This window comes from Carassius auratus, chromosome 16 (assembly GCF_003368295.1).
Source record: "Carassius auratus strain Wakin chromosome 16, ASM336829v1, whole genome shotgun sequence".
NCBI classification, from domain to species: domain Eukaryota; kingdom Metazoa; phylum Chordata; class Actinopteri; order Cypriniformes; family Cyprinidae; genus Carassius; species Carassius auratus.
Genome location: NC_039258.1, coordinates 22,624,810 through 22,649,418, shown reverse-complemented (window position 1 = coordinate 22,649,418; position 24,609 = coordinate 22,624,810). Strand labels below are relative to the sequence as shown.

The 24,609-nt window shown below is 37.5% G+C and overlaps 1 pseudogene; it reads right to left on the bottom strand.

The window, feature by feature from the left end:
• LOC113116556 (plectin-like) overlaps positions 1-6,878 on the bottom strand; it is a 62,787-nt pseudogene extending 55,909 nt beyond the window's left edge.
• Positions 6,879-24,609: the final 17,731 nt, after the last annotated feature.

Here is a 24,609-nt window from a genome sequence, read left to right as displayed (position 1 = left end):
TATACATTCACCTGGATATTGTAAATGCACAAAGTTTTGTTATTATGTGTGGATACAAATAAAAGACCCTTTACAGATTTAACTGATGTATCGCTCTTATCTGTACAATCAAAACTGAAAGTGTAATTTAAGGGGGTTATCAGGAGAAAATGCCTCATCACGCATATAACGCATGAATCGACACCAGAGGGTAAATCATCTTGACAGAAAAGACTCTTATTTCAGAGAAATGTATCATAAATCTTTTACATATTTCTGTCAGTAGAAGAACTGATGGTTTAATGATATGGCTAGTCTGGGACTATAAAAATTTTTCATGAAAAGTAGGCTATTTATTCAGAAATTTGGCATATTAATATAGTTTAATGGGTTTATTATCTCCGAGCCAGTGCATAATCTCTTGGTTTAGGTAAAACAGTATAAAGCACCAATAATGACAGAGCAAGCAGTTTTATACATGCATGCATGTCAATATTAGCTGACAGCTATTAGGCCATAATCCTACCAGCTGTTAGAGTAGGTCATCTATTGACACCTCATAAATATTAAACAAGAAAGAAGATATAGGGGAGACCGGGGCTAGTTGTCACACGCTGAAACTCTTCATGGTATAATAATAACTACAATTTCACGAGTTCACGCTTACATATAATTAGCTGAAGAATGGTATATTTGGCGTGCTGTCCGGGAAGTGCTCCAAGGAATGGCCCGAGCCTAGAGTACCCAACAGCACCAGACACTGCTAGAATGTGTCCGATAAGACTTCTTAAAGGTCAGATTGGTTTGGCTACTCTGAACTGACTGCATGACTCATGAACTGCACCACAATCATGTGGCATTGAGAACATCAGAGAGCGCCTGTCACAACAACACAAACATGCAGGAATTTATGGTGGAGGCGGACAGAAGCACACACTTGCAAAACAGGAAACAGAGAAAAGTGCAAATAGAGAGCTCAGACTTCTGCTCATACATGTCCAATGTATTACTCAGTGAGTACTAACGAATAAAGTATTGCTTCCGTGCCATTACAGAAGAACAAACAGGTAATAGTTACAAAAAAAGAATTTCCATATAGCTGCAGGCTGAAATTTCACTTGACACCACATGACTGAGTTTCCATTGAAAAGATCTGCTGAAGGTAATACAGAGAGACAGATCTGTAGAGATACAGTAGGGGGCAGCAGAAAATTACAGAGATGAAACCTCAAGCACATCTGACTCAAGTTAATCTGAGCATACTATTGTATAAATAATTTTTCCTCTTCAAACCCAATTGCATTTGGTTGGGAACTATGGGAACTGTGGATTCCCGAAAGACCCGTCATACTGAAGTGACTAACAAAATCTTCAAATAAAAGGCGAATTGTTTTTGGATCGTTCCTCTGTGATACACCTACTGAACACACCCATTAGATTGTGCAAACTGTTTAACTGCTTCATTTCTTAATGCAAATACCCATATTGTCATTTCTTAATGCATATACTAACAGATTCACTAACTCTACAAATAGTATATTGTTCCAGTAGTTTCTTTAAATGTCTTTGCATTCGTACCAGCATAAACTGAAATGCACAGCTATAAAACAACAAAAGCAACTGCAACACACATTCCAGAGATCTCTGTTGCACTAGGGGAGGAAGACAACAGTGGAATTTGGGATGGACAGCTGTACCCGTGGTATGTCTCATTACATAATAAACAAAGTGACAAAGCAGAAGTCTCCAGCTAATAGTTGACCACTGGAAACCAGATACCAGGGGTAACAAACCACAGGAAATAACCAAACACACGTGCTTCCTGCAGAAGTGGCACACAGGGTCCCCTAAGCACAGCATTGATTTTTAGAGGAGCTCTTTTTTTTCTTTTCACAGAACTGAAAAAAATATAGCTGTGGTTTGTGTTTGGCAGCAGGGAGTGGACAACTGACTCCAAACATTGTTGTATTGTCAAACACAGTGCTGCTTAACTGCTCTTTACCGGCAGTCTGGGTTTCCCCTTGAAAAGAATGAAAACTTGCAACAGAATCACTAGCCAGTCCCAATGTGCTACAGAGTCAAAGGGTGGTTGCGAAACACTGCATGCATAATTTGATGTTTTGGGTGTGGATGTGGCATGAATCGTTGTGAAAGGTTAATTTCTAGAAATAACTGGAGCAAATATAGCCAGATTTGTGATTGTGGAAAGCAGCAGTGACAAACAGGACAAGCTGAAAAATATCACGTACAATATAAAAAAATGCTCATTGTTACATAGACAAAACATGCTTTGAAAAAAAGCTCCAAGGTTTTTGATATAAGTTGCCTGCACTGCAGTATATGCTTCTCTGCACAATCTGTAAAACCTACTTATTAAAGCTCAATTCACTTAACATAAACCTCAGGCACCGTTCACTCAACATGCATTTAAAGTTACATGCCTCTCAACCAAAGCATGCTCAACCATCTAATAACAGCACAACTATTCCGACACCACATCAGTCACCTTCAACCTCCAACACAGCAAATATGGATGGAATCTGGAGCAGTGCAACCAACATCAAAGCACGTTAAAGAAAGACTCATGAAAATGACTCATACCTTCTATGAAGTTGGGGAAGGTTTTCCCCTCTGGGTCTTGGAGTGAATGATCCCAGCAAGTCTCTTCAAGAGGACCCTGCAGGATGCCACGCTCTATGGCCAGTTCTTCCAAGACATCATAGTCCAAATCCTCTCCTGTGATCTCTGGCACTAGGGGTGTAACAGGTTGGTCTGCAACAGGACTTGCAATCTGTTGCACTTCAATCACTTCTTCTACCACAACGATCTTCTTTCGCATGGCGTCGTCTATGGACTTCTCTTGCGCGTCGCAAGTATTCTCGTCAGCAGGAAGAGGTCCAGTAATGATAGACTGTGCAGGGGCCTTGCTATCGGACAGCCTGTTCTGCTTCTCTGAGCTCTGCTGTGTGTCAGGAGCAGGCGTGTGTTGTGCAATGCTGGGAGGTTCCCCCTGCTTTGGGAGGGGGGTGAGCTGGGCCGAGGCTGCTGCTGACGCGGAGGCTGCCGGTGCTTCCCACTGTCTCTGCGAGGAGGATGTTTTTCCTTTCAGAACCTCCCGTTTTTTAGGCAAGGGCTGCGCAGGCTCCACCTCCCCTTTGTGAGCCAGGGCCTCATTCTGTACAGCTGTTGGCTGCACACTCTCCACAGCATGCATTCCCTCAGGGGATGTCTTTGCGGAATCACTTTTTGGGCCCTCGACCTTAAGAAGGTCAACCTGACCGGCATTCTTTAGCTCTTTCACCTTTGTCTCAACTATAGGTGGTGGGACTTGTTTTGCATCTGAAGATTTTTTTGTAGATTTCTGCTTTTTCTTCTTTCCTTTCGAAGGCTTTGATGCATCCTCTGTATCTCTGTCTTTTGCAGCTGTAGTGATTACAGGTTCCTCAGTCAGTTTTGCAGGTGATGGCTTTTGTTGAACAGAATCTGTATCAGATTCCAATTTCTTAGGTGTCTGTGCAAGGACTTCTGAAGTCTTGCTGGAGTCAGCTGTAGTAATCTTTACTTCAGCAGCTGTAGATGGGAACTGAGATTCAGGGCAGAGATCAGGCTTGTGACTTTTAACCTCTACCTTGACCTCAGCTGTAGAAATGGCACGAGGAATCTCCACCTTTTCACAAACTTTCAAAGGACGAGTGTTGTCATCTTTAGGTGCTTCTTGGACATACTTTGTTTTTTGGGAACCAAGTGCTTTCTGTTGTTTGTCAATCATTTGAGCTGTGCCAGATGCTGTGGGCGGCACTGCTGTCTTCTCTACAGAGACCTGCAGTGGCAGATTAATCTGTGATTTCTTTTCAGCAATGTGTTTTGACAAATCTTCTTTCTTAGGCAGAGAGGGTGCTGCTGATTCTAGAGATTTGATAGGCACCTGAGTGATAATGGAGGTAGTTGACTTTGTCTCATCGACATGAACAGCAGGCACATCATCTGGTGCAATGGGGGTCTGGTTTGTAACATCTGTCTTAATTGGTTGTTCTTGCACGTTTTTGGTCAGCATGGTTTTCTGTGCTTTCTCCACTTTTAGTTTTGATGGAGAAGGATGAGGAGCATCCTTATGCATCTTTTCTTTGACTGCTTCAGTAGGGACAGAAACTGCAGAGGATTGCACTGCTGTTGATAAAACAGTTGGTATATCCTGCACACTTTTGGTCTTAGTGTTTTTTTGCATTTTTTCCGCTTTTGGTTTTGATGGATGAGGAGCATCCTTACCCTCTTCACTATCACCTTTGGGTGTGGTTTTTTGAGAGACACTGACACCCACTTTTTCCTCTTGCTTTTCTTTGACTGCTTCGGTAGAGACTGAAACTGCAGAGCATTTCACTGTCTCTTCTGTTGACGAAGCTGCTGCCACATCCTGTATATTTTTAGCTTTCTGGGTTTCCTCCACCTTTGGTTTTGATAGAGTAGAATGAGGAGCACCCTTAGCCATTTGACTATCATCAGTTACTGTGAATACAATTTCCTGAGAGACATTTTTGGTCTTTTTGGTTTTCTGTGTTTTCTCTGCTTTTGGTTTTGATGCAGTGAGATGAGAAGGATCCTTATCTATTTTGCCATCACCTATGGGTGTGGTTTCCTGAAAGACACTGACACACATTTCTTCCTTGGGCTTTTCTTGGACTACTTTAGAAGAGACAGAGGATTTCACTGTACTTTTCTCCACTCCTGATGAAATGGTTACCACATCCTGCACATTTTTGGTCACAGGTGCTTGCTGCGTTTTCTCCACCTTTGATTTTGTCAAAGTAAGACAGGTAGGATCCTTATCTATTTTGCTATCACCTTTGGGTGTGGCTTCCACCTTTTCCTTGGGCTTTTCTTCAGCTGCTCTAGCAGTGACAGGAAATATAGTGGACTTCACTGCTGTTGCCTCCACATTTGATGAAACAGTTGCTATATCCTGCACATTTTTTGTCTTTGTGGTTTTCTGCGTTTTGTCCACTTTTAGTTGCAATGGAATAGGATGAGAAGCATCCTTATCTGTTTTGGATGTGATTTGAGAGAATTTGATACAGACATCTTCCTTGGGCTTTTCTTTGACAGCTTCAGTTAAGACAGAGGATTTTATTGCAGTTGTCTCCACTGCTGATGAAACAGCTGGAACACTTTTTGGCACCAAGGTTTGCTGCGTTTTCTCCACCTTCAGTTCTGAGATAGTAGGTCCAGGAGCTTCTTTAGCCATTTTGCTATTGTCTGCAACTGTAGATGTGGTTTTCTTAGAGATCTTAATAAACAACTCTTCCTTAGGCTTTTCTTTTGCTGCTTCAGTGGGACCAGTTGACACTGAGTATTTGCCTGATGTTGCCTCAACTGTTGATGAAGCCTCCTGCACATTTTTGGCCACAGTAGTTCTCTGTGTCTTCTCCACCTTCAGTTTTGAGGCAGTGGGTTGAGGAGCATCTTTAACTGTTTCAGAGGATGTGGTTTGCTGGAAGACATTGACCAATATCTCTTCTTTGGGCTTTTCTTTGTCTGCTTCAGTATGGACCGAAAATAAAGATGTTTCCACTGCTGATGAAACGGCAGGCACATTTTGCACAATATTTTTTTGTGCTTTCTCCACCTTCGGTTTTGAGGGAATTGAATGACGAGCATCCTTAGCCATTTTGCCATCTCCAGCTGCTGTGTATGTTGTTTCACGTGAGACCTTGATTGACACTTCTTCTTTGGGCTTTTCTTTGACTGCTTCAGTATGGACAGAAAACAAAGAGGATTCCGCTGCTGTTGCACCCACGTTAGAAGAAATGGTTGGCACATCTTGGCTCACATTAACCTTTTGTGTTTTCTGAACAAACGCCATCTTGGTGCATTCCTTGAGCTCCACCATCTTTTCCTGTTTAACTGGCTTGGCATGGTGTGTTTCTATAGAAGGCATTTGGGAGACCAATGCATAGCAACCTTCCTCCTAACACTTGTATCCATCTCTTTTGTGTAATCACGAGTATCAGAAAGCATGGGCTGCTCTTTGGATTCCCTGGGTCTGATCTGAGCACCAGTCATTGGACGACCTCTAAATCTTGGTGTTCTCTCATTGGATTCAGTAATTTCAGCATCATCCATGCTCGCCATTTTGCGACGATACTCCTGTCGATCCAGCAAAGCCTCTTGCTTTTCTGCACCCACCTTTCCGGGTTTGGGAACATAAGACGTTGGACCCTGAACCGTTTGAACCCGTTCTGCCCTGCGGGCGATGGCCAGAGTTGCAGCTGGCCGTTGTACTCTCTGCAGCGGCGTGGGAATGATCTCCGGAGGCAAATGCAGGTAATCACGCAAGTAGACAATCCCTTCGTTAGTGAGGTACCAGTAATAATGCTTCCATGCAAAGGTCTCCCTCACATACCCCCTGGACTTCAGCGAGCCCATGGCTCTTATTACCTGCAGGTTATCCACGCCAGGAATCTCAGGGTGCTTGGTCTGAGGCCGCTTGTCTTTCTTGGCCACCATGACGCCATCCCGAAACAGATGCTCATAGATGGCCTTCAGGTTGTCCAGGGGCATTACCATTCCAGCAACCATTGTGCTTTCTTAGTCGTGCAGCTTCTGAATAAACAGAAACAGCTTTTCCAGAGAAGAACAAATCACTGAATGACCTCAGTCCTGTGGCAGAGCCTGCTGCCACGTGCTACCAATTCAATCAAAAATACGCTAAAAATAAATACGACCTGCTATTCTGCGTTTGTATTCTGTTGTTTAGATAACTTCCCTCCTAATCAAAAGAGTTTCTTCTTTCTTCTCAAACTTTCTCAGAGGCAAAGGAAAAACTCAGAAAAGGAAAACTGTGCTCTCCTTTACTCAGCCTTCCCTGGAAGTGAGCATAGTCCGGACTGGCAGAGCTGCAATGAGAGGGGGTGTGTGTAAAAGAGAGAAAGAGGGAGAGTACTATGACTAGCCAGCCCCTCCCACCCCAGTCAAGCAAGGAAGAAACTTTTAGAATCAAACTGCATGGTCGGCAGACTCTCAACACTTGTGAAGCAAACAGTTGCAAAGATAATCAGCAAAAGTGTAGTGAGCAAAAAATATAACTCTAAGAATAGAGAAAAAATGTGCCTGTTAAGGACACCTATGTCTCACAGGCATATGCACAGAAAGGGCTAGGAGGAACCACCCACAGTTGTGCAAAGCACAAGTTACACACCTCCGGGTGTGTTAGACCATCTCACAAGGAGAGAGAGAATAGATTAGTCAATGAGAAACTAAGTTAGGGAAAAGGAGACACCTTTCATGTATGTCATCCAATAGGTGAAATATATGGTTAATAACACCCACCTCAGGCAAGCAAGGTTTACACACTTCATTCATGCGACGGGACACTCCTTTTGCCCTACAGACACTTGAATTCCTCAAAACGTTCTTTGGAAATGAGATATAAAAGTTGACATGGACATTTGAATATGCATAACTGACTTAGCTGATGAATCACAGTGCGGATACAGCACAGGAAGAGAGCATGAGACAGCAGGGACTCCAATGGGGGAAAAAGCATGTCACGTCCATTGTTAATGATATTGTAAATGCAAACACAATACACATGCTACAGCTTCGCTTATTTTAAACTAATGAGCAGCTGGTTAATGTTTTACATAATGACACATTTGTATATTTCCATACATCTTTAATTACGGTGTTTAAAGATGTTAAAATACTGCTCACACACACACAGCATTAGACTGAGCACGTTTTTACAAGCCCTGCCAGCAGAACAGTGACATGACGCAACCGACTGAAAGAACGGATGAAGAATTCATCTGGAGCTCTATATATCTCAATCTCAATATAGCTGCTGAAGTTGAGTGTCCTATGAGAAGGTCTGCTAAATAAAGAACTGATTTACTGCTAACCTTTCGAAGGAACCAAGAACGTGGTGTGTGATTTGAGAGCGACAGTAAGGCAGGGATAGACACAGACAGATGCAGATACGGAGAGCAGAAAGTGAGAGGGGTAGAGTTGCACTGATTGTCTCTAATGCCTTCTGGAAAAACTGAACAGATACTTCTTAAAGACTACAGCAATTACCAATTACCAAGAGTGTATGTGGTAGGAATGAGTGGTAAGGATATGCCATACGCAGCACTTCATACCTCAAATGGCCAAATGTTGTTTTAATCGCCATGGAAACAGACAGTGTGTCAGTTCCGGGAAACTCAAATATCCTCTTTCACGTCGGTCCAGCGGAAAATGAAAATAACTTTTGGGCAGCTGGGACATGCAGGAACAACCTATCTGTCACAATCAGCACAGATGCATGTTGGCAGAGCGTACGGGACCAGATAAAAAATGATTTATTTGCATTCATTAAAGACATTCAGTATTAAGCTACTACTATTTATGTTTTACTATAATTTATGTTTTAGTGTTTCATTATAATTATTCCTAATTATTGTGATCATTATTATAATTTTACAAGCATTCAAAGATTTGGGGTAAGTAATAGTAAATGTAATACTATACTATGTAAAAATAGTAAAAATATTTACAAATGAATCCACAAAAAAAAAAAAGATGAAGCAGCACAACAGTTTTTAAAATAATAATCATATTCCTTGAGCAGTAAATCATCATATTAGAGTGATTTCTGAAGATCATGTGACACTGAAGACTGGAGGAATGATGCTGAATACTCAGCTTTGAATTATATTACATTTGAAAATGTATTCACATAGAAAAAACTTTTTTTTTTAAATTGTAATAATATTTCGCAATATTACGGTTTTATTCTATTTTTGCACATATGAATGCAGCCTTGGTGAGCAAAAAAAAAAACTTCTTCGAAACACTTAAAAATCTTACTGACCAAAAATGTTTGCACTTGTATAATTTAAAATATGATTAGCTGTATGTTCATTTTAATAACATTTTCTTGACCTAGAAAACCTAGAAAGAGCAATAAGGGATCTCCCTCTCTCTCCCTCTCTCACTCTCTCCCTCTCTCTCTCTCTCTCTCTCTCTCTGTCTTGGCCGTTTGTCAAAAGCGACTAAAAGAGCCACTTTTGAGTCTGTCAGGTTCTGACCGGGCTCAGCCAGAGCGATTTGAATGATTTTATAAACAACTGAGGCTGTAAAACAAAAGATGTACTCAATTTTATAACAGTATACATTTCAGGACTTGTTCCAAGGCGCACAAAAAAAAAAAAGTCCCAGCATATGTTTGAAAGGTTTCACTAGCTGAAGACTGTTTCAAATCAATCTTCAGATAAAGTGAGAGTTAGCAACTATACATAATCACTATAAACTCTACTATAAACTCTTCCTCCAGAAGTGAAATTTCTTCATAATGAATAAGCAGTGGTGATTCACTGACGGTTGCTTGTTCCTCAGTTATTCCTTTGTGCGTCATTAGAGGAACTTACAGTCACATTGTAATGAATTTCAGAGTAAAAAACCTCTTTATTTAACATCAAATAGACGATAAGTGATAATGAGCCAGGACAATGAGTTTGAGGTCACCTAACAGAATTTAGTGAAGAATCCGACCCTCCATTTGGATCATCTTAGCTCTTTGTATGTGTGCCCAGTTTGCCCAGAATAGACACGATCTGGCTGTCTTCCCACTGTAAAGTGCTCACTAGTGCTCAGTCCGCTCACAAAGGTCAGATTTGCATGTGTCCCTGGCAACAGATAGACAAGCCAGCTGGAATATAATTAAAGAAATTCTTCCTTTTTTAACTCACTCGTATTAGATTTCCTTTAAGCTTTCACCTGACTCTTTCCGAGTCACTTCCAGTCCTAAAAAAGATTCAAATTGTGACTCAAAAACTCAGTGTAATCAGATATGACTGGCAGATGCATAAAACACATGAGTGCCACGTGAGAATTTGTCACTTTGTCAGCACCGTATGAAAATGAGAACAAAGTGTGGTGGAGTCTGATTTATATTCTGCTCATCTTCTGAAGAATCTAAACTGAATACTCTTCAGATCTGTTGGATGAACAGGGCTGAATATCATTTGCAATAATGCTGTGAAATGCAAATCAATCTCAGCACACAGAACACACCCCTACTATAAACAGCCTCTCAAAAGTGCACACTATGGTTTCATACCCTATATTTGCTTACACTGAAAAGTCAACAGATACATATATATTTTCATTTAATCTCTAAAAAAGTAAAAATAGAGAATCAAAGGGGTTAAATGATCCTTTACTAAAAAAAAATGAATACATTTATTTGGAAGCAGTCCATTCAGAATGATAAAGTTCAGGCTTTCAGTGCTGTTAAGGTTTGGGACAGGGCTTCAGCTGTCCCATACGACACCACGGTGTCACCTCTAACCTCCAGCACCTGTTCACAACCAGAGGAAACCCAATCCCACTCTGTTCCCTCCCCTTCAGGAACATTATATGGATTAAGGAGTTCTGATACACCTGGAGAACTCAAATACGATCCTAATTTTAATACTTCCTCATCTATATCTGCAGCTTATCATGTGATCTTAAGGAAGTGAACATTGTTGGCAGCCTTTGGAAAAAAATGCCCCAAGTTTGTTAATGTTGAACCAATTTCAACAAACCCTTCTTATCATATTTCCTGTTGTACTTGTACTCCCACTTGAAACACTCAAAACATCAACACAGTCATTTAGCACTAAATGAGGCATACAATGACAGTGATAGTGATTCTTTCCTCACTAAGCGTCACTAAATAGACCATGCTCATCTGCTTGAAGCATCTCAATGTGAACAAACATGGCTAATTAAATTGAATTATGCTTTCAAACTGCTTTAACCAGAAAAAATTGTATAGGCATTAGCAACAAATTTAACGGTAAAATACTGTAAAAATGCTACATTAAAACCTGTTAAATGATTAACGGTTTAAAAAAAAACGATGTAATTTTACGGTAGTATACCATTTTTGGAAGTGAAAAAGACTTAAATTGATAAATTGTAAATTGACATTTCCATGATTCCCAGTTTTACATTTCAAATTTGAAGTTTATTTTTTTATTTTTTTTTGAATAACTATGTTTCTTAGTTTTTTCTTATCAGTTTTATATATAAGGGTTGCATGTTACAATGTTACAATGAATGTTTATTGTATTATTTCAGTTTCATGTGTGTCTCCATGATGGTGTTTAGTGTTTGTGTGAATGACACGGTGCATCTTCTATACATGTTATTATTTAAAAGCTGCTTGTGATGGACTTTGGTTCATCATGTGACTTTCTAATCACCACCTGCTTTTGGTGGTTATCAGTGTATTACAAAGGTATCAGTACTTCTATAAATATCAGTACTTCGATAGATTAGTATATTAACATTATATCAGCTCATGAAATTGGGGTATTTAAATGTAAATTTAAGTTAAAACTGTAAAACCTAAAATGTTGCTACATTATTTTTTACTGTAAAATTCCGGAAATCACAGCTGCTCTTTTTTTTACTGTACATTTTATAAAATTTTGTTTTACAGTGCAGGAGAAGGTGGGCAAAATCATAAGAAAGTTAGAAAAGCAAACTTAATTTTACCAGCATGTAAAAAAGAAATAAAAGCTCAGTACATTCCTGACATTTTTTTTTTCTGAAACAAAATTATTTGTATTTTGGCATTTAAAAAAAAAAAGCTAAAAAACAGTTTGTGAGCTCTATGAGCCAGAGGACATGATCTCACAGAACTATGAGCAGGAGTAAGAACCAGTAAATGTTAATGAGTTTTTCATGCCAAAACTGGTCCAAGCCAAAGAGTTGATTTTAAATTGAATCTCATAAATATTTGTGAAATGCTGGCACATTTTATAATAGATTTTTTCAGTTGCACATTAGCTTTCCTCCCATAAATGTTTTGATCCATCCATTTGTTCTCCAAACTTCTCTGTAGGGTTGCACGAGAAATTTTGCTGCTAATGACAAATACATTCATAGCTAGTTGAGCGAATCTAACAAAACTAGACAAAACTCTCTTTCAAAGCAACAAAGTCTGTTTAATTCAGTTTTTGGCAGCTACAAACAATTGGTTTGGAGACCTAAAGCATCTAAAAGGTAGAAACCAGCATTTTGTACCTGAACCATACAGGCTTGACTTCTGCTTAACAGTCATCTTCTCCTCACGTTCTCAAACAGAGCCACATTGTTTTAGGAATGACTCATCAAACTCTCAGCACTACTGTTTGTGAGCATTTCTTTAAAACGTTTTCACGTTTAAGTGAGGCTCTGACGTCTGAAGCAGCTAAGCTCCTTCTCTCATGGGCTACACGTGTCTATGGAAAAGTAGTAAAATTATGTAACATGGCAGAAATGACAAGTCTCCCTTGTGTTCTCCACAGCATGAGTCATGGATCACTCCAGCCTGTCCATTTCCCAAGTGGAAAGAAACACAAAGTCTCAGATTATCCCACCATCAACCGTCTGGCCAACACCCAGAACCTCTGCGAACATTCATACGTGCAGGACCTTCAGCTCACCAGTCATATTAACCATTAACCATTCATTCACTGTTATTATAGTCCAGGTTTTCAACTATTTAATCTAATCTTCTGTTACATTTCTACTAATGAAACCCAGGTTTGGAGTTGGAACATGATAGTGTGGAAGTAAAACGCAAGAATGCTTTGTGAGCAGTAAACAGCTCCAGAGGAAAAAGCTTGTTTCAATTTGAAACAGCCCTGATTTCCCAGCTGCCCCTTTGGGAGAGCAGCAGTGTGGCAGAGGAAAAGACCCAGATCCATTAGAAAAAGACCAGATATACAGCTCAACACCAAACCTGAACTGTAGATTCAATGGTTATCATTATTAGCACATGACAGCAAAATAAAGAAACAAAGATTAGTTAACAGCACACAATCTGACTCCAACAAACTAGCAAGACTTAGTCAACCATCATCATGAGAAAGATCATGTTGGTTGAGCAGCTCCATTATAAACCAGCGTGGGAGTTCACAGTGGTCTTTTCATGATGTCATAGTTTCTATAGCGCTTCATACAATACAGACCACTTCAAAGCAGCTACACAGTAATAAACAGGAAAAAAACTGAATCAATGATGCAAGCTTCAAATAGGGGACAAATTCAGCTCTAAAAAGAAGTTCAATTCAGCACATAATTCAACTGATGCAAAATTGATAGCAAAGTTCATCAATTACGCAATATAGCAGCCTGACTATTTCACTGTCAAATACACAATGAAAAGTTTGGTTTAACATGAAGAAATTATGACATAAATATATTAATATTTTTTTAAACTTAATTTTTAAATGTAACAATAATATTTTATACTGTATTTAATGATTATTATATTACCATCTTAACAACTTTTCTTTTTTTCATTTATGCAGTTATTATTGGACAAAATAACTAAATAAATGCAAATATAATTGCAATTTTTTTCATTAAATTACATTTAAAAAAAGATTAAGTTGTTAAAGTTTTATTTATTTGTTTCATTAGATGCAATTTTTCATGTTAGATTTTAATTCAATAATAAAACAAAGAATGCAGAAAAAAAAAAAACTAAATATAAAACACACATTTTTATGGAAAATAAAATGAATTTCATGGGGCCCAAAATCAATTGTAGCATACTTTGTGAAGTTTAATTGTTAGAACTTGAGAATGAATGTAACTTGTTTGAATGAATTTAACAAATTATAAATATATATATATACATATATATATATATATATATATATATATATATATATATATATATATATATATATATATATATATATATATATATATATATATATACAGTATATGTTACTATTTTTTACCATATTTCTCAGCCCAAGGGTGTTTGGGGTAGTTGCCACAGTGTTGCTACATGTAAACACATTTCTGTATGGTTGCTAGGTGATTTCAAACTGGAAACACCCGGTCTCTGAACATGAATCAGCTTCCTTCAATGTTTTGTAAACACTATTAATATACTTGCGATCACGTTCTCACCAGAAGTGCAGTAAAGCAAACTGAACTTTGAAACTATGCTAAGCTTAAGAGAAGTATGTTGTATGTCAGCCTATCAGGACAGAACTATTTGCCTTAATTGTGATGAAGTGAATGTACATCCACTCCACTACGGTCATCACCTACCTTTCTTGCTGCTGCGCCAGAATCGATCTCCCAGAATATCGCCTATGTCCAGACTCATCTGATAATGCATGTTTGAACGTGGCTGTGTGAGCGGTCTGACCTCCACGTCTTCCCCATGTGGATAACTAACACCACCCCATCTGAAACCCATTCCCCGTAACGCAGGGAGCCGAGGGGGACACGTCGCAGAGAATGACAGTGACGAAACAAGAGCTTCTTTTCATGTTCTGCCCACAAACACACAAAGTCATGGAGTCCATAAATCTGCCCCGTCCTGCCCCCTCTATTCTCCCAGAGCCCCATGCATCTGCCCCGCTCCAGCAACACTTACTTCCACACAAACACTGGCCTGTTCTGTCACACCAACTAACTTAGCCTGCAATCCATGGGATGAGGTGTATTGATGTGTTGTGAAAGAGAGAGCAGGTCCAACCAAATAAATCGTTCTTTAATAGGAGGAATTGATCTCCAGCATTAACTAAAACCAGGCAGTTTGGAAGATAAAACTAATAAGCAGTTACTGGCTGGATCAGCTTCTGCAGCGTTTGGGATAACAGGGTGAGGAAGAGCGTTTTGGGATGTTGATATGCATTATTAGAGAGCAGGCCTTAAAGCACGAGTGTCTTTCCCATAGCAACTCCACACCCAGACGCCTGATCTACTACTGCCTCAGGCTTTGTGTCAGTTTAAGTGGTTTGCTTTGTCTTCAGTAAGAGGATTATGCTAGATGTTCCTGTTCAACTGAATCTTGAGATGCAAAGTATTGTCTTTGGGCTTCTTTATTCACATTGCTGTGTGTTCATAATGCTAAATGTGAACATTTCTGCAAAGCTTTACATTTTTAAAAGCTGTTCATGACAGTGATTTTTACTTCAGGGGCCAGCTTTTTTTACTGGATCCCAGCACAGTACCAAAATAATTTATCATATACAACAAAAATGCATAAAATACATACAAATATAATATATATATATATAATATAAAATACAGAAATCTGGTATTGGTGGAAATATAGAGAAAAGTAGTACTACTAAACACCTGAATATAAAAAAAGAATTTCCATTTAAAGACAAATTTGGACACAAAAGATAAAGTGGGCTCATCGTTGCATAAATTAATGTGGCAAAACAGTGTTATTTTGATTGTTTTAATTGGAAGACAAAATTATATTGTAATTGAAAATAGAATTTGATTAATCGCAGTGAACCTACAAGAAAATACATTTTTTTATGAAACGACCCACCAGTTGAGAACGGCCGTTTTTGAGTTATCCCTGCAGTGAATGTTTACAGGATAAACAAATATCCTGTTAGTTAACAGTGTACATAAAACTACAGATAGGCCAATGAGATGAGCTAACCACAGGAAACATCACATTTTAAACTGCTAATAAATGATTCTACTGCAGCAACATAAGGTGCGGTTCATCTTCACTAGTAAAAACATCTGCAAGTCTTTCACCACAACACATCTGAAATGCTTCAGATTCCTGTCTACACATGTTACTCATTTTTCAGTGACATTCATTGTGAAATCTAAGATCATGCTTTTTTTCGTCTTCCGAAAAAGATGGTCTGTAGGAAATTTGACCATGGTTTTAGTCAAATCTGTACTTGCACACTAAATCTATTGTTACTGAATGTATTGAGGAGTCATTCATCTTTTAACATGTGGTTACCATAGCCTTACACATAAACAGTTAAACTACAGTCTCTATGCACCAACCATGTAAACTGCAACAAAGTCTATAAAAAGGAACACTTGCACTGAAAAAAACAAGAAGTAAAATTTACTTCATTTTCCTTTTGCAAGATTTTGCACACATTTTTTTATAAAAACTGAAGTATGGAATTAACTAAATTATGTAAAATTAGCAAAGAAAATAAATACATTTAAAGTTGGCAGTTATAGTTTGATGAGTAATTTCTACTTAATTATTTTATTTTAGTAACTTTGAGTAACTGAATAAAAACCATTAACATAAAATGTATGTTAACTCTGCAGTACTCGGTTTGTACTCAAACAATAAAGCACTGGAAAAAAGCTTGTGGTTCACTTACAAACACGTAAGTAAACAAGTACACAGCTTGTGATCCTTTTTAAGATTTGTCAAATAAACACAGAGGCCTGACGGTAACAATCAGTGGATAGTGTTAGAATACGAATGGCTCATTTTGAGTAGAAAAGATGTCACAAAACAGCAAGCTACTAAACCTAATGACAAAGCGTCCATAAAACTGAACTAAAAAACAGAGAAAAATATAACCTTATTAATTATTCATGCAGCAGTGCATGATGGGAACAACAGGATCATAACTTTGATATTTACTTAAACAATCCTCAGTAAAATATACTTATATATTAACATTTTAATTTCTACACGCTTAAACTGAGTACTAATACAGAATCTACTCCTTTTTTTCAAAATTCTCGCCTGAACTAAATTATTTAGTGCAGAAGTTACATTTGTTTTTCTGTAGTATTTACTTCACTACAAAATCATTTTATCAGTGTAGGTAGGTAATCTAAAAGCAAGTGCTTTGTGAAGGCAGCGTGGCTCTGAAAGCGAGCGGCGTGTTTGTGCTGTGAGTCAGCAGGACGGTTTTACAGCACATGAGGGTGTGGTCGGCCGGCCTGCGGTAGCCATGCACACATGAGTCATAGACGGCCGGCGGCTGGTAAACACACTGTCTGTGCTGGACTTAGGACAGTGTTACCCAGCAACAGCAAATCAAACCTCACACAGACAGAGACTCCTGTACATTTGCATACAAACTGAATGTCATAAACCGACAATGTATTATTTACTAACTTTAAGAGGGGCACATGCATAAACACTCAATAAAAGTACGCATATCTGTCAGTAACATACTGTACACCCGCCAGCATGCGTTAAAGTGATTTACGAAACATCCTCTGCTCATTAAAAGTTCAGATGCACTAGAGAACCAGAGCAGTTCTTTCCAGAAGAAAATTATGTTTTATTCATCTGAGAAAGAATTGTGTGGGAACATGATGAACATATAATTTTACTGCCAGACATTGTCAGCGTCTTCACTCCGATCTCTCTGCTATGGAAGCTCAGTTCCACCACTGAATAAAAAATAAACCAAGGTAACTGTGACTTTTTATTTCACAATTCTGTCTTTATAAGACACAATTTTGACTTTATGGGCCCTATTTTAATGATCTAAACCCAAAGTGTAAAGCGCACGGCACAGGTGCACTCAGGGCATATCTAAATCCACTTTTGCTATTTTACATTTTGTAATTTTATTTTTCTATTTTAATGATGTAGAAATGGTCTGTGCGCAGGGGCGCTTTTTTGGAATGGGATGTCCCTATTCTCTTAATGAGTAATGGGTGTAAATCGCTATTTACATGGCGGAAATTTCTGGTGGAAAAGCTGAACGTTCCTCAAGCGAAGAAACCGATCTGCTTGTGCTTGAAGTTAAAGCGCGCGAGCAGATCATCTAAGGGACAAGCAGAAATCCACCAAAGCTCCGTGCGACAAGTCAGTTAATATATTTATGTGTTGGCACGATTGTTCAATTAATTAGCCAGTTTCATTCAGCATTATTAGTAGTAATAGGCTGAATTGCAAATAGGTAACCTAATTCTAATACACGCAATGACTATCCATCATTACATTTTTATATTTTTGTAGCCTACACAATAATATGCTTTTTCAGTGTAATGCTTTTGTTTTTAATATTTGTCATGTTTGTGGGATACGCATCCATGTGTGTAATAAGCAAAGTCAACAAGCACTGTGAACCCGCCCAGATGCGCATTTTCTACCAAACGCGCTCTTTAAATAACAAAAAAATATTGTGCCATTGACTTTAGACCAGGTTTGAGTTGGTCTATGCCACAGTCTATTTTCAGCTCCTTAAAATAGCAATGTGCCAGCAATGTGTCTGAACACACCTCTTTTTTAGACCAGCACACCCATGGGTGCACAAATGGGTGCAAATGCATTTGCTAATTAAACGATGTGGCGGTGGACGGGAAAATGCGAACTGCGCCGGACTGAAACTAGCAAACACACTTGTGCTGCGCCTTGGGTCGTATTGCGCCGGGTGTATGATAGGGCCCCATAACTTGCCATTTTTCTTTATATCAGACAATTTTGACTTCATATCATGCAATTTTGACTATAACTCACAATTTTGACTTAATAACACGCAATTTTGCCTTTATAACTCGCAATTTTGACTACATATCACAATTTTTACTCTATAACTTGCAATTGCAATTTGCTATCATGCAATTCTGACTTTATAACTCACAATTTCAAGTTTATATCACACAATAATGATTTTATAACTTGCAATTGCAAATTTTGACTATGAATCACAATTTTGACTTTATAACGCAATTTTGACTATAAATTGCATTTATGACTTCATAACTTACCATTTTTACATTATAACTCGCAATTTTTACTATATAGCACAATTTTTACTTTATAACTTGCAATTGTGAGTTTATATCATGTAATTTTGATTTTATGACTCACAATTTTGACTTTGTATTAACACAATTTTGAGTTTATAAATCGCAATTTTGACTTTATAACATGCAATTCTGACTTTATGAATCAAAGTTTTGACTATATAACTAAATTTTGACTTTATAAAATCACAATTTTGACTTTATAAATCATAATTTTGACTTCATAAATCACAATTTTGACTTTAACACAATTTTGACTATAAATCGCAATTTTGACTTTCATAACTTGCAATTCTGACTTTGTGAATTGCAATTTTCACTGTATAACTAAATTTTGACTATGCATCACAATTTTGACTTCATAACGCAATTTTGACTTTATAACATGCAATTCTGACTTTGTGAATCGCAATTTTGACTGTATAACTAAATTTGACTATGAATCACAATTTTGGCTTTATAACGCAATTTTGACTTTATAACATGCAATTCTGACTTTGTGAATCGCAATTTTGACTGTATAACTAAATTTGACTATGAATCACAATTTTGGCTTTATAACGTACTTTTGACTATAAATTGCATTTATGATTTTATAACTCACAATTTTGACTATAAATCGCAATTATGACTTTATAACTCTCAACTTTGACTTTATAACTTGCCATTTTTACTTTATAACTCGCAATTGCGAGTTTACTGTATATCATGTAATTTTGATTTTATGACTTTTGATTTTGTAACTGACTTTATTAATCCAAATTTTGACAATATAACTAAATTTTGACTTTATGAATCACAATTTTGACTTTACAACGCAATTTTTACTTTATAAATCACAATTTTGACTTTATAAATCATAATTTTGACCTTATAAATCGCAATTTTGCCTTTAACACAATTTTTACTATAAATCGCATTTATGACTTTATAACACAATTTTGACTTTATAACTTGCAATTGCAAGTTTATATCCCATAATTTTGACTTTGTAATTCACAATTTTGACTTTATAAATCGCTATTTTGACTTTATAAATTATAACATACAATTTTGATTTTATAAATCACAATTTTGACTATATAACTCAATTTTGACTTTATAACGCAATTTTGATTTTGAAACTCAAAATTTTGACTTTAACATACAATTTTGACTATAAATCACAATTATAACTTCATAACTCACAATTTTGACTTTATAACTTGCATTTTTTTCTTTATATCAGACAATTTTGAATTTATAACTTACCATTTTGACTTTATATCATGCAATTTTGACTATAACTCACAATTTTGACTTAATAACACGCAATTTTTACTTTATAACTCGCAATTGTGAGTTGATATGACAACATTTTGACTTTATTACTTGCAACTGCGAGTTTGTCACACAATTTTGACTATGACTTGCAATTTTTACTTTTTAATTAGCAATTTTGAGTTTATATCACACAATTTTTACTTTATAATTTGCAATTGCGAGTTTATATCACACAATTTTGACTTTATGACTCGCAATTTTGACTTTATGAATCACAATTTTGACTTGCAATTGTGAGTTTATATCACATAATTACATACTCTGCTCTCTATTAGTTTACTGTTACTGTAGATTGAGCGCATAGTTTTAGTTCAGCTTGTTTGCCCAAGGGGGAAATGAAAGAAAGCACATCCCTTTATGACTCTGGACCAGCTGCTTAACCAGTTTAAACTAGACTCAGACTAGCTAGACTAGTGTTTGACAGATTTAACTGGTCAGCCAGTTGAGGTCTGCGAAAATAAGTCAGGTTTATTTCTTCTTATAGCAATTTGATGCTTAATATACTTACTAAGCATATTCTTGGTAAGTCTGTGCTTAGTAAGTATATATATATATATATATATATATACTTTAAATCATCAAGTATGCATAAAATTGATCAAAAGTGACAGTCAAGAGATTTCTAAGGTTGACAAAGATTTCTATTTAAAATAAATTCATATATATATTAGGGGTGTAACGGTTCACAAAATTCACGGTTCGGTTCGATACGATACACTGATGTCACGGTTCGGTTCGGTTCGGTTCGATACGTTTTAGATACAGCAAAATGTAAAAACATCTCAACTTTTCAGAATGCCGCAAGCGCACCGCGGGTCATGTGACAAGAACCAACCAATCAGCTTCATCCTTTCCCGTAACAACGTTGAGAGCTCAGCCAAGATGAAGGAACAGCTGATCGTAGTTGTATATGGATTGCAATTTTGAAATAAATTTAGTAGCAGAGCTACTGCAAGCGATTTTTAGAGCTGCAAATCCATTTATCCTTCGCTGAAATTTCCGCGTCTCATGGAGAGAGCACGTCATTGTTGCTTAGCAAAGACAGACGCCTCATGAGCGCTTCTGCCCAAGCGCTTTGGAAAGGAGGAGAAAGACGCGCTTAGCGTTTTCCACGCGTTTTTAGGAGCGATATGCGATATGTTTCTAGTCTGTTAAACGCATTGGCTATTTTGCAACGAGCCTTCAGCGCGTACTGAGTGAGCGAGCGCCTGCTGAGTAGCCTAACATAAACATATAAGATGGTGTTTTTTTCTTCTTCGGGAGTGTCAGGGGCGTTGCCTGTTACGTTGTTTGGGTTATTGGGCTACCTTGTTGAACGCATATCATTATATTTCTATCTCTCTCTTTTTTTTTTTTTTTTCCAAATATAATTAATTACTCCAACGAACCGTTCGGTATACATAATGCGTACCGCGTACCGAACCGAAAGCGTCGTACCGAACGGTTCAATACGAATACGCGTATCGTTACACCCCTAATATATATATATATATATATATATATATATATATATATAAATTAATATTTATATATTAATAGTCAATATTATTATCTATAATATAAACTTCAATATTCAATAGTCAATATTATTATCTATAATATAAAATTTCATTTCATAAAACAGGAATTGTGCTATGCATTTGATTGTGCAACACTGGTGAAAGTGAACACGTTCTGATATCTGAGTTGCATCAGGTGACCAACAGCTGTTTTCAGTTATCAGACCAGATCATGCGTGCTGATGAAAACATATCATATGATAGATAAGAAAGCAACTGATAGTGCCAGCTCTTTTATGTCAGCTCCTGTGAGATTGCCATCTATCTCACAACCGAGGCAAATCTCCCCCAGATGAATCCAGTCTAGATGAAATTCCTTGAGTGAATCAATCCAAAACCTTGCCCAAGTCAAAGAGCGTGGAGTACTTTATGATCCCTCTGTAACTCATAAACTCATAAAGCACACTATGTTACTTTCATTAATATCATTTTGTTTTCGTCTCATCCCGCATGGAAAGGATTCGCTCTCACACCCCAGTGAACACCCAGCTGAATGTCCGGATCTGTGTGGCGGGACGGGTGTGGTGCGGCACGCCAAAGCCTTTAATTCCCAAACAGCAGACCTCATCCAATTAAACAAAAGCACAAAGGTTGTTATCTCGTATCAGGAGCTCTGTGATCATTTCTCCCTCAGTCTATTGTTACACATTAAACAGCCCTCACTAACGCTGCGAGAAATCTCTGAAAGCTGCCCAAATGTGCCTCTATGCACCTCATATACAGTAGAGCATATTTTCCACTGGACATTCATTCCTTTTGACATATTGGCTTTTAAAAGCACAGTTTTCATGCAATAAAAAAACGGCATCTTCTGTACAAACAAACAGGCTGAATTCAGAATAACTGCTTGCTTTTTCTACGATATAACGAAACTACTCGAAACTAAATGTGTGTGTGTGTGTTCACTATAGAATCAGAAGTGTGCAGTCGTTTTGCAAACTGCATTAGTGTATACAAACAAATTGGCCTATTATGATATGCTCATCATAATTCCTAAATACTGTGACAGTCTAATAAGTGTGGCATTTTGCCATTTACAATAATGCAACAACTTTACGTATGAAAAGATGCTTCTGCTATAGGCTTAAAAAATAAATATATAGAGAGAGAGAGAAAGAGAGAGAGAGAGAGAGATTGCTAGATATGAACTCACAACTGTGAGAAAAAAATGTAAACTGATCAGTCTGATAATTTCTTTTTTGAAAGTCTGAGTTTTTATCTCACAATTCGGACTTTTGTTTTCTCAGAACTGAAAGGAAAAAAATATCTGATTACCCTTTTCATTCATTCATTCATTCTTTTATTTATTTATTTCTTTTTTTTTATCCTGTGGTGGAAACAAGCTTCCATACATTATGCTATCTAGCCTAAGTCATGTAAAGCAAAAGAACATTTCTGAAATAACAAGTGAACCTGTGAACAAACACAGCTAAAGACAAAAAACTACTAAGAAAACATGATAGCTTCTGCTACACGCTGGTAATGGCATTACCCAAACCTGACGTTATGGGTGTGGGTGTGTGTGTGTGTGTGTGTGTGTGTGTGTGTGTGTGTGTGTGTGTGTGTGTGTGTGTGTGTGTGTGTGTGTGTGTGTCGCCCTCTCAGGTTACAGTCCAGAGGGTGTTTCTTTAGAGAACTGTGAAAATAAACTCCACCTTAGACGCTGAAAGGCAGATAATCTAATGGAATAATGTACCTGGCCGCTCTTCAGCGGATGAGATGTTTTTGACCCAGCTGTGAAACCCGAGGCCTTGAACCTGTGTGTGCTGAAGAACAATGTCCATCGCTACAAAAGAGCCCTACCACACCCTCCCTCAACAGTCAACACCCAGGACTACAGCGGCTCACATTCATCTCAATAGTAGACACACTGTTATGGAGAATAGTCTTTGAAAGCTGCCACCTTTGAGTGTTTTCTGAGTTCAGTGGAGTGTAAAATGGAGCTGAGGATTGTTTTCTAGGGCTCATGAGAGTCGTGGTGTGTAATACTTGTGTTAGAGGCATGTTGTTCCAGCTCATCAGGACAGCAACATGAAGGAAATAGTGCTGCAACTCACCTGAAAAAAAGAAACACACAAAGAAAAACTACATTATATCACAGCCTGTGGATATGTGGCATCTAATTACAATAGATTCAACAGTGAAATCCACTGTACATGACATCTGTGCCAGCACACACACCTCAGGGAAAATTCATATCCATGTCACAGACACACAGAGATTCAGATATATTACAACAGAATGCCTTTCAGTGCAGAACAAGTGTGTTTTCAAACACTGCCACCTGCTGAGCGCGGACTGTTAGTGAGCACACACACAGATGAGGGACAGACACTCTTATGACTATCCATATGTGCCTATTATGTTTCTGATGTCTCTTCTGCTCACCAACGCTGCATTTATTTGATTAAAAATAAAGGAAAAACAGCAATATTGTGAAATATTATTACGATTTAAAATAACTGTTTTCTGTGTGAATATATTATAAACTTTAATTTATTTCTGTGATGCACAGTGTTATTTCAGAATCATTCCTCCAGTCTTCAGTGTCACATGATCTTCAGAAATCAGAATAATATACTGATTTACTGCTCTAATTTATTTATTTTTTTATTTATTTTTTTTATTATTATCAATGTTGAAAATAGATGTGCTGCACAATATTTTTGTAGAAACTGTGGTATCATTTATCTTTCAGGAATCACAGATGAACAGAACGCTCAAAAGAACAGCATTTATTTGAAACAGAAATCTTTTTTCGTCACATTATACATCTTTGCTGTCACTTAAATGCATCTTTGCTGAATAAAATCCCCAAACTGTTGAACAGTCTACATATTACCAACATATCCTAACAAACTTAGATGCTTATTTAGTACATCTATACAATAACAGTTGCATAAAAGCCTACGTAATACAGATAAGCATAATTTACTCTCATTTAAAACAAATTCATATGTAGCTGTGCTAGCAAGTCTCTTGTACCATGTAATCCCTCGTTCTCACATAAGATAATCATAAATCAATTTTTCACGTCTATTTATTTCCTTCTTTTTGTTAGCCATGTACTTGAGGCTTATTTTGAGATATCACCCGCTTGACTGTATATCATGTTTTAATCTTTCCTTATGTACTCTATTATGCACAGAGACACCCTTAAATACTGAATGATCCTTCTGACAGCTGGACAGAAGACAACTCGTAGGCA